This window comes from Nipponia nippon, unplaced genomic scaffold (assembly GCF_047370975.1).
Source record: "Nipponia nippon isolate SJK-2023a ecotype South Korea unplaced genomic scaffold, ASM4737097v1 scaffold_27, whole genome shotgun sequence".
NCBI classification, from domain to species: Eukaryota; Metazoa; Chordata; class Aves; order Pelecaniformes; family Threskiornithidae; genus Nipponia; species Nipponia nippon.
The window spans coordinates 6,216,643-6,231,995 of NW_028262344.1; the positions used below are offsets into that span (position 1 = coordinate 6,216,643).

The window sequence follows — 15,353 nt, forward strand, 5'->3', positions numbered from 1 at the left end:
CAATGAGAATAGAAAGTCCCTAAAACAAAGATCTGCAAATATCTGCCTCGAGGCTAGCCATCATTTAAGCAGGAACCCCAACAGGATGTAAAGTTAAACAGTAACTTAGTGGTAGCTGATAGGATGAAGGTATAACCTTTAGTTACCGTAGGTAATTATAACACTAAAAACCACACCCCTAGGAGGAGACTTTGTGTGTAAATGTAGGCCCACCCTAGTATAATGAGCTGAACTAAAATTAGGGCATGCGCAGGTGAACTTTTGTATAAGTGACCAATCAGCTACTTTAATGTAATTTTTTTCTTTGGTATAACAAAGACCTTATGTGTTTCTAAGAGGTGTGCTGGGCACCTCACTCTGCAGACTGGCAACAAATATCTCAACTCAGTGTGTTAATTGGCGTTTTGCATACCGTGTGAAGAACCCTGATTTAGGGACAACAGCAGCTCTGCACAGAGCATGGCAGGCTCCCAAGAAGGGAGCAGAGCAAGCACTGTCTCCCCTCACCCATGTTGGGGAATTTTTATGGTACCCCTTGAGGCAAATTAAACACACGCTTGTGCTTAAATATAAAAAAACCTAATGAACAATGCATTCAGAGCAGAGTCTTACCACCATAAGTGGTTCTACAACAAGTCTACAAAGATGTGTCACGAGCTGATTCCTTATATACGCTTGCACCAGCACCAGTCCTGTGAGCGGTTGCAAGGAACACCTCAGCCTGGCCTTGGGTCCATCCCCCAGCACCAGCTCTGCTGCCCAAAGGTGGCCCCTAGAACTTGCATTCCAGGATGGCTACAAGACAACGCTGAGGCTGTTTCTTCTTATCTCATCACCAAGGGAAACTTCACTCCCTTACAGTCTCTGGCATTCCTGCTTCCAGCCAGTTTAACCACTTCTACAGTTGGGCCTTCTTGCCCTCCATGCCAGATCATTCCTTGGTCAGGAATTACCACTGCTGAGCAGTTACACTTTGAATTTCCCCTTCACCCATCACTGATGGGCTTTGGTGGATGCCAGCTTTGCGGGACTGGTTGTTGCTGCCTTGCCACTTCTGTACCTGGAGGAGCTAGCCTCCTTGGCCAGCCACTGCAGAAGAGGTGAACACTCAGAAATGGCTCCCAAAAGCTGCCTAAAGTGTAAAGCTTGTCAGATGAAACTTTGAAACTTCCAGACAAAACTTCCTACTCCGTTCTAGAGGAGACAAATGACAACAATAATGCAATATAGTCAACTCCATATTCCTCCTAGCTCTGTGCTGTGCAGGGCTGGTAGAGAAGGGTTTAAAATGTTGTTCAGCCTTCTCCTCTACTCAGCATGCAACCTTTTTGCTGAAGTGACAAGCCAGAGTGCCAGTTACGGCAGCTTATGACATGAAATGGCAAGTGTTGGAGCTTAAATTGACTCATCATTAAATCATCTCTCTTATTATCAATTGAGTAATTTCATAGAAGTCTCTAACTGTCCTTTGAAAGGGATAAAGCACTCATTAATATTAATCATAGCAAGATTAAGGTAATGACATAGAGGTGAAAGTCTTGGAACCCAAATTCCAGCTGTTGGAACTTCCACTACTCCCATGTGCTCCACAAGCAATAGTGCTATTTCATGTTCATGCTCTTTATAATTGCTCTTTAATATCTGTTCATTAAGATATATTAAGTAACCCTGGAACAGCTGCAGTACAAGTTGTGCTGCTTCAAATATTAAGTCTATTACTGAAATTGTTCTAAGTTTTGATTGCTTAGGTTTTTGACACTGGATCAGCTAATTAATGAAAAAAAGAAAAGAAGCACATTTGATGCTAGCTTAACAATACCAGTCCATTTTCTCCATCCACCTATTATTCCATTACTTTTTCCTCTCCAACACACGTACAGTTCTTTTATTTGGGAGGAATTAATTTGTGAACAAAAATGTTCAATAAAAAGAGCATTATTTATTATTCAATAAAATGAACCCACTATGACTGATTTCTTGAAGTCCTTTACCGTTGCTTGCCGTGAAAAACCTCTTATCATGCTATTATATGAAACTACAGAACAAAATACCCAACTTTCTAGTGCTATTATTTTTTGTCTCATTGCCTACAAACCCCCTTGTAGGAAATCTCTTCCTTGAGGTAAAATGCTCTCTGTAACAGTCTCACAGCAGTGTAAACAACCTTTTTAAGATGGAGTTCCTAATACAACTGATATTACATACAAAAAGGAAGTTCACTTTTTGTAATTTCAATTACTTCAGTAAAGCTCAAGATTTTTTTCTTTCATATGAAGTATTGCATGTATATATACATGCATGTATATGTCTTGTTATATTCACATACAAATACAAATATACTATGGCCCATATTTCCCATTGCATATGTTTGAGATGATCAGTTTGTTCAGACCCTAAATAGAAAAAAAAAAATGCACACACCCACCACTGTGTATCCTGTTAGTCACCTACACAAAAGACTTTACTTGTTGATCACATCAGCTGTATTCTAACCATTAATCCCTCTCCCAGGAAAACTACTGAAAGACATGAAACTCTATATTAGCTTCAGATGATAAGAAACCAGAGCAAAAAGTCAACCATAAAATAACAACAGCTAGAGAAACACACCCAAGTTCTTGGGGGGGGGGGGGGGAGAAATGCAGGCATACTTTGAGACTTTGATTTTAAAGCTGGAGTTTGAGAGAGGCAAGAGGACTTTTTTAAAAGGCTTTCTTGGACACAGGCTGCCATGGCAACATCATCTGCTGTGGCTGAAGAAAGTTTTGACTCTTACAGAGGGCCTGGGCCCCCTCCTCTACCAGAGGGGTAAAACTGCCACTGTCAGTGCCACAGGCACCAGTGATCTCGGGGTCAACGGCATTATCATAGAGGTGAGTCGGTGTTCCCTATTACTTCGACCACACAACCTCCTCAACCATAAGCAGCCCAGGGATAATATCCCATGGGAGGGGTCTTGCCTATTGCTAAGGAGTCTGGGTATCACAGCAAATACACAGAAGTATAGCAGTTTGAAGGAGAAATGAATGACATTTCTCCAGCTGGTTTTGGTTGTTTTATTAATCTCTGGTTTGTTAGGGTTTAAAGACAATATTTTATGAATTTCTATAGGCTCCTTAGAGAGGGACTGGTGGACAGAGGAGAACTAAGTTGGTCAAAAGCGTATAACAAGTCCTTGCAGTACCTGCTGGAACAGCCCTTCTATATTGGAGCATTAACTATACATGACCACCTACGTGCGAGTATGCTAATGTATCATTTAATGACTAGCATGAGTTTCAACAACAGATGCAAATCCATGCCCAAGAATATTTTGCATTCTATATGGATTAGTAGTTTTAACATGCTTCATTGTGCATGAAGATGAGGAAAAAAAAAATTAAGCTAACGTATAATCAAATTCTAGATAGGAGGGGCATATATTTGTCCCTTCCATTAAAAGGAGCATTTTGGAGATGGATCTGACCAACAAATGGGACCTTGCATTTTGAGAAAGTCTAACTTTGGGTAAAAATTAGCCTGGCTTTAAGATCTACTCCATTAAATTCTACCCCAAACCGTTAAACAAACATGGATGTGCTGTTTGCAAAGTAACAGAGCAGTCATATTGTTTGAAGTGCAGCAGTGTATCTACATGAATTAACTCTAAATCAAGATGCAGCAGACTGCTTCTTATAAATGGAAGCAATTAGATAGTTCAGTAGAGCTGAGAATTGCAGTACAGACAATGTTGCAGGGAGGCTCAGCATAAGGATAGAATTATTTTTACAGTCTCTCATTTAGGTAGCTTCATTGAAGGCCATGTTAGAGAAGATCTTATACAGACTACAGCACTCTGAAAATTACTGAAACTTTTTTTTTTTAAATTTCCATGAAAGGGACAGGGAAAATGCAAAATTCTAGTATTCAGAAGGGTCAACGTGCCTTTATTTATTTATGGGTAACTGTATTTGGGATGGCAAGTTGTGCACTCCAGAACTTGGAGTTGGCAATATGTTGACAGTGGTTATAACTGCAAGATACCATTAAACAGAGCAGAAGGAACTGTGCAGTGACCTTGCCAGATGTTCTTTGCACTCCTTTTGAAATTTCCCCATCCATAACTTTGCATGATTTTGTGCTGCTGGGAAGTTTTCCTCTTCATGCATCCCCTGTTGGAAAGAAAACCAGACCAGCAGTATTTATCTTATAAGCTGCATGAATCATTTTCTTCAGCCTTATACAATATAGATATTGACAGAAAGAAAATATCCACCAACATTTACCCTGGGATAGACTTCACCATTAGCATGTTATTCAGCACAAATCACATAGAAGGAAGTATTTACACCCTCTCCCTTAAAATGTGATCCAGTCATGGAGAGAAGTGCGTGTCACAGGGACAGGAGGAAGAATTTATTGCATCCAAGTTGGAAGCATTTAAATAAACACCATGAATAGCTCTGTACCCAGTGTCATATATGTTCTTCTAAATGTGCTGTTTTATATGAGTTGCTATAGAATTGTAACTTGATAAACCTTGGTAGCATAGCTTTGGTCTTAGTGCAAAGCAAAGCAGTGCCCCCACATGCAGTGACATAGAATATACATGCCACACTGGCTGGTACTAATGTGGGGGTAAGGATGCCTAAAGCTGCTTTTGGCCCACAGTAAATACATGGGTACAATGACTCATCTGATATTTATCAGGTTCACCATTGCATGTGTAGATCTATAGCTAAAAATAAACAAAAAGTTGAGATCAAAAGTTGTTCCCCCAGTACCAACAGACAGGTTATACAACTTGCATTGCTATGAGTAATTGTCATGTGAATACTGAATGCTGTTCTTGATATGTCTTCCATTTAAAGTTGATGATGTTTGAAATTAGGAAGGAATGACCAAAATTCCCTGTATTGACTACCAAAGACAGTCCTACCAAGTACTGGCTTACATAAAAAGAACAGTTGTTTATTTTCTCAGGAAAAAATGTCTTTGAAGAGAAGCAAAGACACATAGCCAGAAGACAGCCATGTATCAGTTTTAGTTCTTTCTAGTTAACCTAAGTTTTATAGATGGCAACCAAGAGACTAGAAATAGACTGCTAGGGCACACACAAAGCTTTGAGTATATGTCACTCCCTGTCTATTAACGATTCATTTATTTTGACGATGCTCTTTAGTTTGGGGGTTGGGGTTTTTTGTTTGTTTTGTAAATCCTATATAATTACAGCAGGCCAAAGATTTATCAGTGCCCTGTGAGGTGTGTACTACTGCTCCTGGGATGCAAGAACCTGTTCAAGGCCAAGAGCCTCCTCTACCCACCCCAAAAGCTGTTGATCTCAAACTTGGAAATGAAGATATTAATAGCAATTTCTTTTTCCCCTGCCCCCCCTCTTTAACTTGGAGAAAAAGTGAGTTGATCAGATATGCTACTTAAAAACCCTTCATGATAATCCATGTCACCCTGTTACTGCCCAGTTGCTACACTTCCATTTTGTAGCAAGAATGTTTTTATAGCAACCAGCCTAGTAGCTTCAGGACTCTCTGTATTCCAGGTTCCACGCTAGCCGACCCTCCTATCACTATAAATCACCACTGCACTGCAGGCTCCCATTGCCTACCTATTCACTTCATAAAATGAATCAAGGTCCTCATCTGCAAAGCTCTCAGTGCCTTAAGATATCATTTACTTGAGGTCAAACTCATTTCTTTACAGCAGCTCTTACCAGGGACTACACACCTACAAAACATCCAAATTTAAGCTTTCAAAGGGCTGAACAATAAGTTCTCCCAGGAACAGAATCCAAACTTTGGATTTTCTTCCAAGGAAGACCCGTTTCTGTCTCAGTATGGTTGTCATCACAAAGTGAAACACATGCCCCTTGAATAAAGCTAAACAATACTCAGTAAAATCCCCTGCAGAGCTACATACACATTATTAATGGGAAACACATTAAAAAAAAAAAAAAAAAAACAAAACAAAAAAACCCCACACCTCCATTTTGTTTTGGACTCCTTCACAATTCTGAGTGGTATTTCAATTCTGCAAATAGACACCTTGAAATAGGGAGCGGGGAAGAGCTTTCTATTAAACTAGGTGAGGATGATTTCCCTCTGCCTTTTATTCAGCACTTTTACTGAGAGATTTTTAAAGGCAGGCATAATCATCTGATGCACTGATTTGAAATATCATGCAGAATGCTTATTTACTATTTCAATTACTTCAATTTCCAAATCATTCTCTATTAACATGCTTGCTCTGTAATATGTAACTGAAGGTGACCCCTCCTCAGGTTGCTGTAATTTCCTTTCCTTACTGCTTCATAGCTCCTTACATTGAATTTCATTAGTATCTAGTAACTCAGTATGCTTGGTTTAAGTAGGTCATCCTGAACTTCATTACTGCCATCCTTTTGTATAAACCCAAGCTCTTTATATGTCTGTAGCTATGCTGAGCTGCACTCACCAAGGAAGGACTAGAGTAGGATCTAAACTTGAGATCACAGCCCTTATACTGGGGCTCTGTACAGACCTCATAGCAAGCTACAGACACTATTACAAAGGCCTTAAAAATCTAAATAAACAGCAAGTGAAAGGTGATCCTCATTTTACAGACAGGAAAATGAGGCACTAAAAGATGATACATCTATCCCAAGTCCATGGCAGAACACAGAAAAGACAGCAGATCTGCTCTAGCCCTGTAATACTTTTACCACTCAGCTGTCAGTATAATTGTCTAACATAGATTTTGATTTCCCAATCAAATCTTCAACCAACAGATTTGTACTTGTCGTGGTTTAACCCCAGCCAGCAACTAAGCACCACGCAGCCGCTCGCTCACTTCCCCCCCCCCCCCCCCCCCCAAGGTGGGATGGGGGAGAGAATCGGAAGGGTAAAAGGGAGAAAACTCATGGGTTGAGATACGAACAGTTGAATAGGGAAAGCAAAAGCTGTGCGCACAAGCAAAGCAAAGGAAGGCATTCATTCACTACTTCCCATCGGCAGGCAGGTGTTCAGCCATCCCCAGGAAAGCAGGGCTCCATCACGCGTAACGGTTACTTGGGAAGACAAACGCCATCCCGCCGAACGTCCCCCCCCGGCCAACTCCCCCCAGCTTATATACTGAGCATGACGTCATATGGTATGGAATAGCCCTTGGGCCAGTCTGGGTCAGCTGTCCTGGCTGTGCCCCCTCCCAGCTTCTTGTGCACCCAGCAGAGCATGGGAAGCTGAAAAGTCCTTGCCTGGTGTAAGCACTACTTAGCAACAACTAAAACATCAGTGTGTTATCAACATTATTCTCATCCTAAATCCAAAACACAGCACTATACCAGCTACTAGGAAGAAAATTAACTCTATCCCAGCTGAAACCAGGACAGTACTTGAAACATATTTGCTCTGTGCAGAATAACATTATACATTCAGATTTTTGCAGGCACTCTCAGTGCTAGACAAATTTGACAAATTAATTAACTTCCTGCTCTGCATGCAACACACAACCAATTCACATGTGCAGAAACCCCAGCATAACTAATAATTATACCACTATTAGGTTTTGTGATTGAAGCTCATCTGCACACCCTCAAAGGAGCTCAGAAAGACAATGACAGGAAGGGGAACCCAAATAACACACTCCCAGGTGGCCATCAGTCCATCACAGACCCATCATCAGAAACCCAGAGGAGCACAATGGCCAGCAGGAACCCAAATCAAGGACTCCCAAGGAACAAACACCTTGCCCAGGCCTCTCCCAGGGCTGGCCCAGCAGAGCCATCAGCCCCACAGTCCAAGCATGAAACCCATCACCATGGGTCATCAGGAGCAGCTCTCTAGATCACCTTTCAAACTAAGGGGGTCACTGCCTAGGGACATGGAACACACTATGGGATGCAGGGGTGTGCTGGTTTTTTCTGGGGTAGAGTTAATTTTCTTCATAGTAGCTGGTATGGGGCTATGTTTTGGATTTATGCTGGAAACAGTGTTGATAACACAAGGATGTTTTAGTTACTGCTGAGCAGTGCTGACACAGTAATTCTAGGCCTTTTCTGCTTCTCACGCCACCCCACCAGCAAGTAGGCTGGGGGTGCACAAGAAGTTGGGAGGGGACACAGCTGGGACAGCTGACCCCAACTGACCAAAGGGCTATTCCATGCCATATGACGTCATGCTCAGCATATAAAGCTAAGAGAAGGAGGAGGAAGGGGGGGAATGTTCAGAGTGATGGCATTTTGTCTTCCTAAGTAACCACTATGTATGATGGAGCCCTGCTTTCCTGGGGATGGCTGAGCACCTGCCTGCCGATGGGAAGGAGTGAATGAATTCCTTGTTTTGCGTGCACGGTTTTTGCTTTGCCTATTTAACTGCTCTAATTTATTTTACTTCAATTATTAAACTGTTCTTATCTCAACCCATGAGTTTTCTCCCTTTTACCCTTCCGATTCTCTCCCCCATCCCACTGGTGGGGAGTGAGCGAGCGGCTGCGTGGTGCTTGGTTGCTGGCTGGGGTTAAACCATGACAAGGGGAAAAGCAGTTTGGGATTGCACAGGACTTACAGGACATTTAAGGGAAGAACCAAAGGCAGGAAAAGGGAAGGGTTTAGGTGAATTGGGGATGAACAAGAGTGGGAAAATAGAGGAGTAAGGGGATAAAAAGGGCCAGTCAAGTGTAAATAGTTGGCTGGTCAGTATGCTTGGCTGGCTATGCCCTGCACCTGATCGGCACAATCTGTTCTATCTTCTTATTAAATTCCTTTGTAACTCTTCCTGGGTGAGGGAGGGCTCTTTATTGTGCGTGCATATGGGGGTCTGAGTGCCACCAACTGGAGTCAGGCCAGAGGTCGGAGGGCCCACACATCCCTGGTGCTGGCATCTGGAACAAGTGTGAGTGTGTGAGCAAGCATGATCACCAATAAAGATCAAGCCAGACTAGCCAATGAATAAGCAAAGCAGCCTGGGAGCAAGTGGGTAAGTGGATCTCTAAGGGCCAGCTCTAGGTGTGAGAGCACCTGTGTGTCTTCTAAGGGTAAGAGCATGGGGGGCAGGCACAGAGTCAGCTATGGGACCAGAGAAGTCCTGGCCAGGTATATGCAGAGCAAGGCTGGGACCTCAGGAGCTCATACAGCCAGGTGCCAGCAATGGGGGAAGACAGAGATCCAGGGCCAGCTACTGGGCAGACTGAGTGCCTGAGCCTAGCTGCTGGAGGAATCTACCTTGAGGGAGCATGAGTTTTCTCACTCGCAGACCTCCAACCTGCTCAGCCAGAGTGCTGTCTATGTTTGTGAGTGCTGTGATTGTCAGTGATCAGACAGATCACAGGGGATGTGAGCCTTCCCCTCTACTCAGCACTGGTGAGGCCACACCTGCAGTCCTGTGTCCAGTTCTAGGCTCCTCAGTACAAGAGGGACATGGACATACTGGAGAGAGCCCAACAAAGGGCCACAAAGATAATTAAGGGACTAAAGCATCTCTCCTATGAGGAAAGACAGACACCTGGGACTGCTTAGCCTAGAGAAGAGAAGGCTCAAGAGGCATCTTACCTGAAGGGAGACTGTAAAGAAGATGGAGCCAGGCTCTCTCCAGCAGCGCCCAGTGATAGGACAAAAAGTAATGGGCACAAACTGAAACACAGGAGGTTCCATCTGAACATCAGGAAACACTTTTTTCCTGTGAGGGTGGCTGAGCACTGGAAGGGGTTGCCCAGAAGAGTTGTGGAGTCTCCCTCAAAGATATTCAAAAGCCATCTGGACACAGTCCTGGGCAACCAGCTCTAGGTGGCCCTGCTTGAGCAGGGGAGCTGGACAAGATGACCTCTAGAGGTCCTTTCCAACCTCAACCATTCTGTGATCTGTATGGCCAGCCATGTACATATGCAGTATATATGTGTGTGCATACCTGCTGGGAATACATCTTCAGTCTCACTACTGGGTGGATCTGGAGACATAGAGCAACAGTAGCCCCACCTCTCTCAGGCTGTTGGATCCAGCATGATATATTTTCCTCTAACAGTTGATGCATGAGCAAGGCAAAACAAAAAGCAAGTGTCACATAACCACAGTCTTACGCTGTTAAAACACACACACACACACACTGAAGAGCAGAAATGAGAATTTTTTCTTTCCAATTATTCAGCAAAGAGTTTAGACAATTCTATAAGAAACATGTACCACCAAGATTTTCAAGACCTAACTGGATAAAGCCTTGAGGCAACCTGATCTGAGTTCATAGCTGGAGGTTGGACTAAAGACCTCTTGAGGTCCCTTCCAACCTGAATTATCCTATTAAGGTCTAATGGAACCAACAGCTAGAAAACATGCAGTGTCTCACTTTTTAATTGGCCAATAGTCAGATCCTGCAACACTTGCACACAACATACATTTCCAGTCTCCCTTAACAGTGGGCATTAAAGCAATCCGAAAAGCCCGAGACCATCAAAACCAGGAATCTGCCAAGGCAAATTTAGAACAGTCATATTGCAAATACATTTTGAAAGGCTTTTGAAAACACGACTACAGTCAGTTTAATCACAAGTTCTCTGTAATCTGTGACAGTCTAGATCTTATACTATTAAATGGCTTAACATGTCCATGCCTGACAAAATTCCACTTCACGTCACTGCATACAGTGCATTCTTACCTCCATATGAATAATTTAATCATATTTTAACATATTGTGGCTTGATAAAAAGTGAGCACACCAACAATGCAGAACCTCACTTTCAGTGCCAAAATACCCCCAAGATAACAAGAGAAGCAAGATAATCATAGAATAGCTTGGGTTGGAAGGGACCTTTAAAGATCATCTAGTCCAACCCCCTTACCATGGGAAGGGACATCTTTCACTAGATCAGGTTGCTCAAAGCCCCATCCAGCCTGACCACCATCCACCACTTCCAATGATGAGGCATCCACAACTTCTCTGGGCAACCTGTTCCAGTGTCTCACCGCCCTCATCGTAAGTCCTATCTAAATCTACCCTCTCTGTTTAAACTATTACCCCTTGTCCTGTCACTACAGGCCCTGGTAGAAAGTCTCTCTCCATCTTTCTTATAAGCCCCCTTTATACATTGAAAGGCCACAATAAGGTCTCCCCAGAGCCTTCTCTTCTCCAGGCTGAACAACCCCAACTCGCTCAGCCTTTCTTCATAGCAGAGGTGCTCCAGCCCTCTGATCATTTTTGTGGCCCTCCTCTGGACCCGCTCCAACAGGTCCATGTTTGTCTTGTGCTGGGGACCCCAGAGCTGGACGCAGGGCTCCAGGTGGGGTCTCACCAGAGCGGAGTAGAGGGGGAGAATCACCTCCCTCAACCTGCTGGCCATGCTTCTTTTGATGCAGCCCAGGATACAATTGGCTTTCTGGGCTGCAAGCGCACATTGCCGCCTCACGTCCAGTTTTTCATCTATCAGTATACCCCAAAATCCCACAGCCTCACCCCTGCACGCTTCACAAGAAGATCCTTCAGGACTGGGGAACATGCGAGCCACTACAGGAAGAGGCCCTCCTCAGAAATATTTCCCCCATTTTCCATGTCCACAGTGATGCTATCACTGGCTCTCCCTTTTTGCTGTGCACCTTCCTCGTACATGAGTTGCCAAAGCTATATTTGGGGGGCAGGGGGGATAAATTGAAAAGAGAAAAAAAAAAGTAGCAATTCATCTGCTTCCACCTCTCTTAACTTCAGATATTTTTCATCTTTCCAGGGGAGCTCCACCAAACTGCTGGTGTAATGTTCCCTCCCCAGTTTATGAAGCCTTAATTCCACTGATGGAAGGCAGAAGCATAACCTACAGCTGAGCCACTGCATCTCTTTCCTCCCTGTGTCCTTCACTAACTTGAATATGTTCTTACAGTTTTGTATGTTATCTGTGCTGTAGTTGGGGAAAAATCTAGTGAACTTGACTCCAGAGTACTCTGAAACATTAAGAAATATCTTGAATTCCTGGAGGACAGAGGAAATCTTAAGTAGCCTGCCACTGAACTTTCCTGTGTTGGCAAGTCCTTACATAACACAGACTTCCTTCCAGAGAAAAGTCACGACCTCAGAGGATAGTTAAATCACTATTTTAGCTGGCAGAGCACATTGCCGACAATGAATCAGTGATTTACGTAAGTGGGAAGAAGAAAGCAGCACAGGTACTTTGCCAAAGGAAGATTTCCGCACACAGTTCATCTTTAGCAGTGCAGCTAAAAGAAGCCCACAGGAGTGCTGTAGAGGGAGTACTAAGCTAAACGTAGATTCTTAGTGGAACTGCATTTGGATACATGCACAGCATAAGCAGGAGACAACATTCTGGATTAACTGTGGCTGGGAATAAGGAAAAACAAACAAATGCAGTTGCACTCTCCTAAATTTCACCCAATCCTGGAAGCCAGTGTAACAATATTAGTAACCCTGACATTTCTTTGCCCTTCGTAGAAGCTTTAGGTGGCATTTAAATAGTTAACAACATTGTCATAGCATTGTGAGCTTTCACCATTATCCTTAATGAATGGATGATTGGAAAACAACTCACTTGTGAATGCCAAAGCTTCAGGCTGTCAGCAAACATGAGATCTCTAGTTTACCACTGGTTCACTTCTGAATGTTAACATTATAGCCATAAACATTAGTCTTCATTTCCTTTTATAAAACAGAAGTCTAAAATTAGGGTACAGTCAAAAGGAAAGATGTTCTGCAAGCTGCTGTCTCTGTTCCTTCCTATTGTTAATACTCACACCTATATTTTCCCCTACTTCAGAGGTGTCTCTTATCAGTACATGTTCTCCAGCATAAACCATACCTAATGACACACTTTAGTAACAGTAATCACATACTGAGGTGCCCACTAACTAAACTACACTTTTCACTGGGGCATGATGGAGAATTACTATAAACTTTCTCAGACACTGGAGATAAACCAAAGAGATTCCTATTTTTTCAGATAAATGAAGATTAGCAAAGTTCTCAGTTAAGTTGCTTTGCCAGTGAGCTATTTAATCAAACCACACTCCTACTTTACAGGTAGTATGATCATTTTCAGATAAAAGATAAAGTAATTTTGTTGCAGTTATCTTTTACATGCAGTTATTCCAAAACCAAATGAGTTTATAAAAAAAAAAAATAAATAGAAAAATAGTTTAAAAACCCCATGGTCTACAGAACTTAAGTCTCTAGGTGTTCCTCTTCAAAAGGTCACATTTTTATCAACATTGGAACACGCTCTTCTTTATTTTTCTGCTTAATGAGCGGCCTCAATGGCAGTGTTCTGTACGTACCTATCAGATTTCATCCAAGAGATAACTGCGGGGCCAAAGTACACGAGGTGACTTACAATCAGATTGTAAAACACTCCCAGCAGAAAAGGAAACAAAGGTAGGTTTAGATTTCTTTTCCCTGCTATATTAGGTTGTCACACATTTATATAACTATGCCAGACCCAAAAAAATAGTATCTACTTACCCAGATATGCAGTTGCACCACATGCTATTGAATATAAAAAACCCAATAACCTTTATGAAGTTTTCTGCTTAGGGAATATCTCTGTCCAAGTGCACAGATTTCTTTTTCCCCTGCAGCCAGTATCTAATAGCCAGACAAATAATAAAACAATGATGTTTAATACTTCTGTTTCTCTTAGTGCCTTGATACCTCTGAAGTTGCTTCTTTGTGACTTTCAGTCACTCTGCTTTGCCTCTGCTACTTGAGGCAAAGGAAAAAAGAACAGACTTTGAGAGCACAGTTAATTACTACAGATGGTTCACAGCTCTTGCAGCAAATAGTGTTATTTCCCTGTAAGTATGTGTATGCATATACACATATATTTATGCAATAAACTGTATATACACATATTTTGATTTAAATACAGGCACACTTGCTAGGCCCTGCCTCGTTAACTGCGATGGAATGTCTTAAGCCTCTTGTTTGGTACCCAACACACGTTCAACATTAGCTGCTAAGTCCAAGAGGATACCTTTCAGTAGTTTGCACTGTTTAAGTGCTTGGGAAGGACACAGAGACTACAAATTCTAGGAAAGTTTTTGTTTGGTTTTTTTTTGTTTTTTTTTTTTTTTTTAAGGAAAGAATAGAAAAGCCTAAGTTTCACATTAATAAGGAGACTAAGCAACAACATAAACACCCTTACCTTGTTTGAAGAAGCAGGCAGATGAATAGACAAGCAAGCTGAACCCTGCATTTCTTCTAATCCTCTCACTTCCTAACTAATATTATTTAGAAACAGCACAAACTTTTTAAGGCATGGCAAGGGCCAAATCTTCCCAAGTGCTTCCCGTTTCAACATGGGCTTGGAGTCAGCCACAGCTGTGGCAGAGGAAGATTGGGAAACAGGAAACACCTGAGAACAATTTGGAACAGTAAAGAGACAGAGAACACAATGTGAAACAACAATAGAATGGCTAGAGAAGGGTCATCAGAGGTGGAGGGAAAATTGAATTTATAGATTTTTATGTTTGAATAGCCACCATTCCTCATCCTCTGCACCAGACTTTCACAAAGAACTGCACATCACTGGCAGAAAGGGGCTGACTTGTTTGGCAGCTGATTCCAACTAGCAGTGCAACACAAGGGCAGATGGGAGAGGCAGAGCAGACAGCTGAGTTCAGTGGGGGTGAAGGCAAGTCATCACAGCTGGAGAAACACTTCTGCACAGAGAATCAGAGAGAGTTGGAAAAATTAATCCCAGGCATGGACAGAGATGACAGATTTTGCATAGGCATGGTTTAGATAGCCAGCAGACACTTCTGGACTAGACATCTATCATCATCTGCAACTGCAGAGAGATAATGATGTGATTCTTTCCAGTTCTTTGTTTCCTAATTAAGAGAATCTATACTTGATTCAGTAAGTCATCTATGTAACAATTATCTTACTATGAAAGCTCTGGACCAATTTTCCTCATCCAGTGCCTCATCTTCTTAATGCTGTTTGTTACCAATTAAGAATAAATCTAAATAAACTCTGAAATGAAGTGTACACTGCCTTTTAAGTATGACTACTGTGCATAACTATAAAGATATCAAAATTCTGATGGTAATGTTCTACAGAAGACTTTTGAAGACCACTTTAATAAGGACCTTGCTATAATTCTCTCATCCTTGGAGTATTTTTTTTCTCTTTTTAAATTATGGAAGCAATAGGGAAGAGAATTCAAAAGCTATAAAAAAAATTAATTTGCGCAACTTTATTAGAAAAGTGTCTTGCTTATTTATTACAAGATCTTGCTAGTTACTTTTGTTTATGCTATAAACAAACACTACTATGTTTTAACAGAGTTAATAGCATGACCAACTGCATTTTCAAAAAAAAAAAAACAAAACCAAAAAAACCCACAACTGGTATTAGAGTAACCCTAAAGAAAACAGATATATAGACTCAGACAGG

General features: G+C 42.0%; 1 long non-coding RNA gene across 1 annotated transcript; it reads right to left on the bottom strand.

Annotated features, from left to right (window-relative positions):
* Positions 1-3,934: 3,934 nt before the first annotated feature.
* Positions 3,935-13,319, bottom strand: LOC148055102 (uncharacterized). Its single transcript, XR_015705996.1, has 3 exons — positions 13,232-13,319; positions 12,490-12,596; positions 3,935-4,151 (listed from the first exon to the last, which is right to left on the bottom strand). It is a non-coding gene; the product is annotated as an uncharacterized LOC148055102 (long non-coding RNA).
* Positions 13,320-15,353: the final 2,034 nt, after the last annotated feature.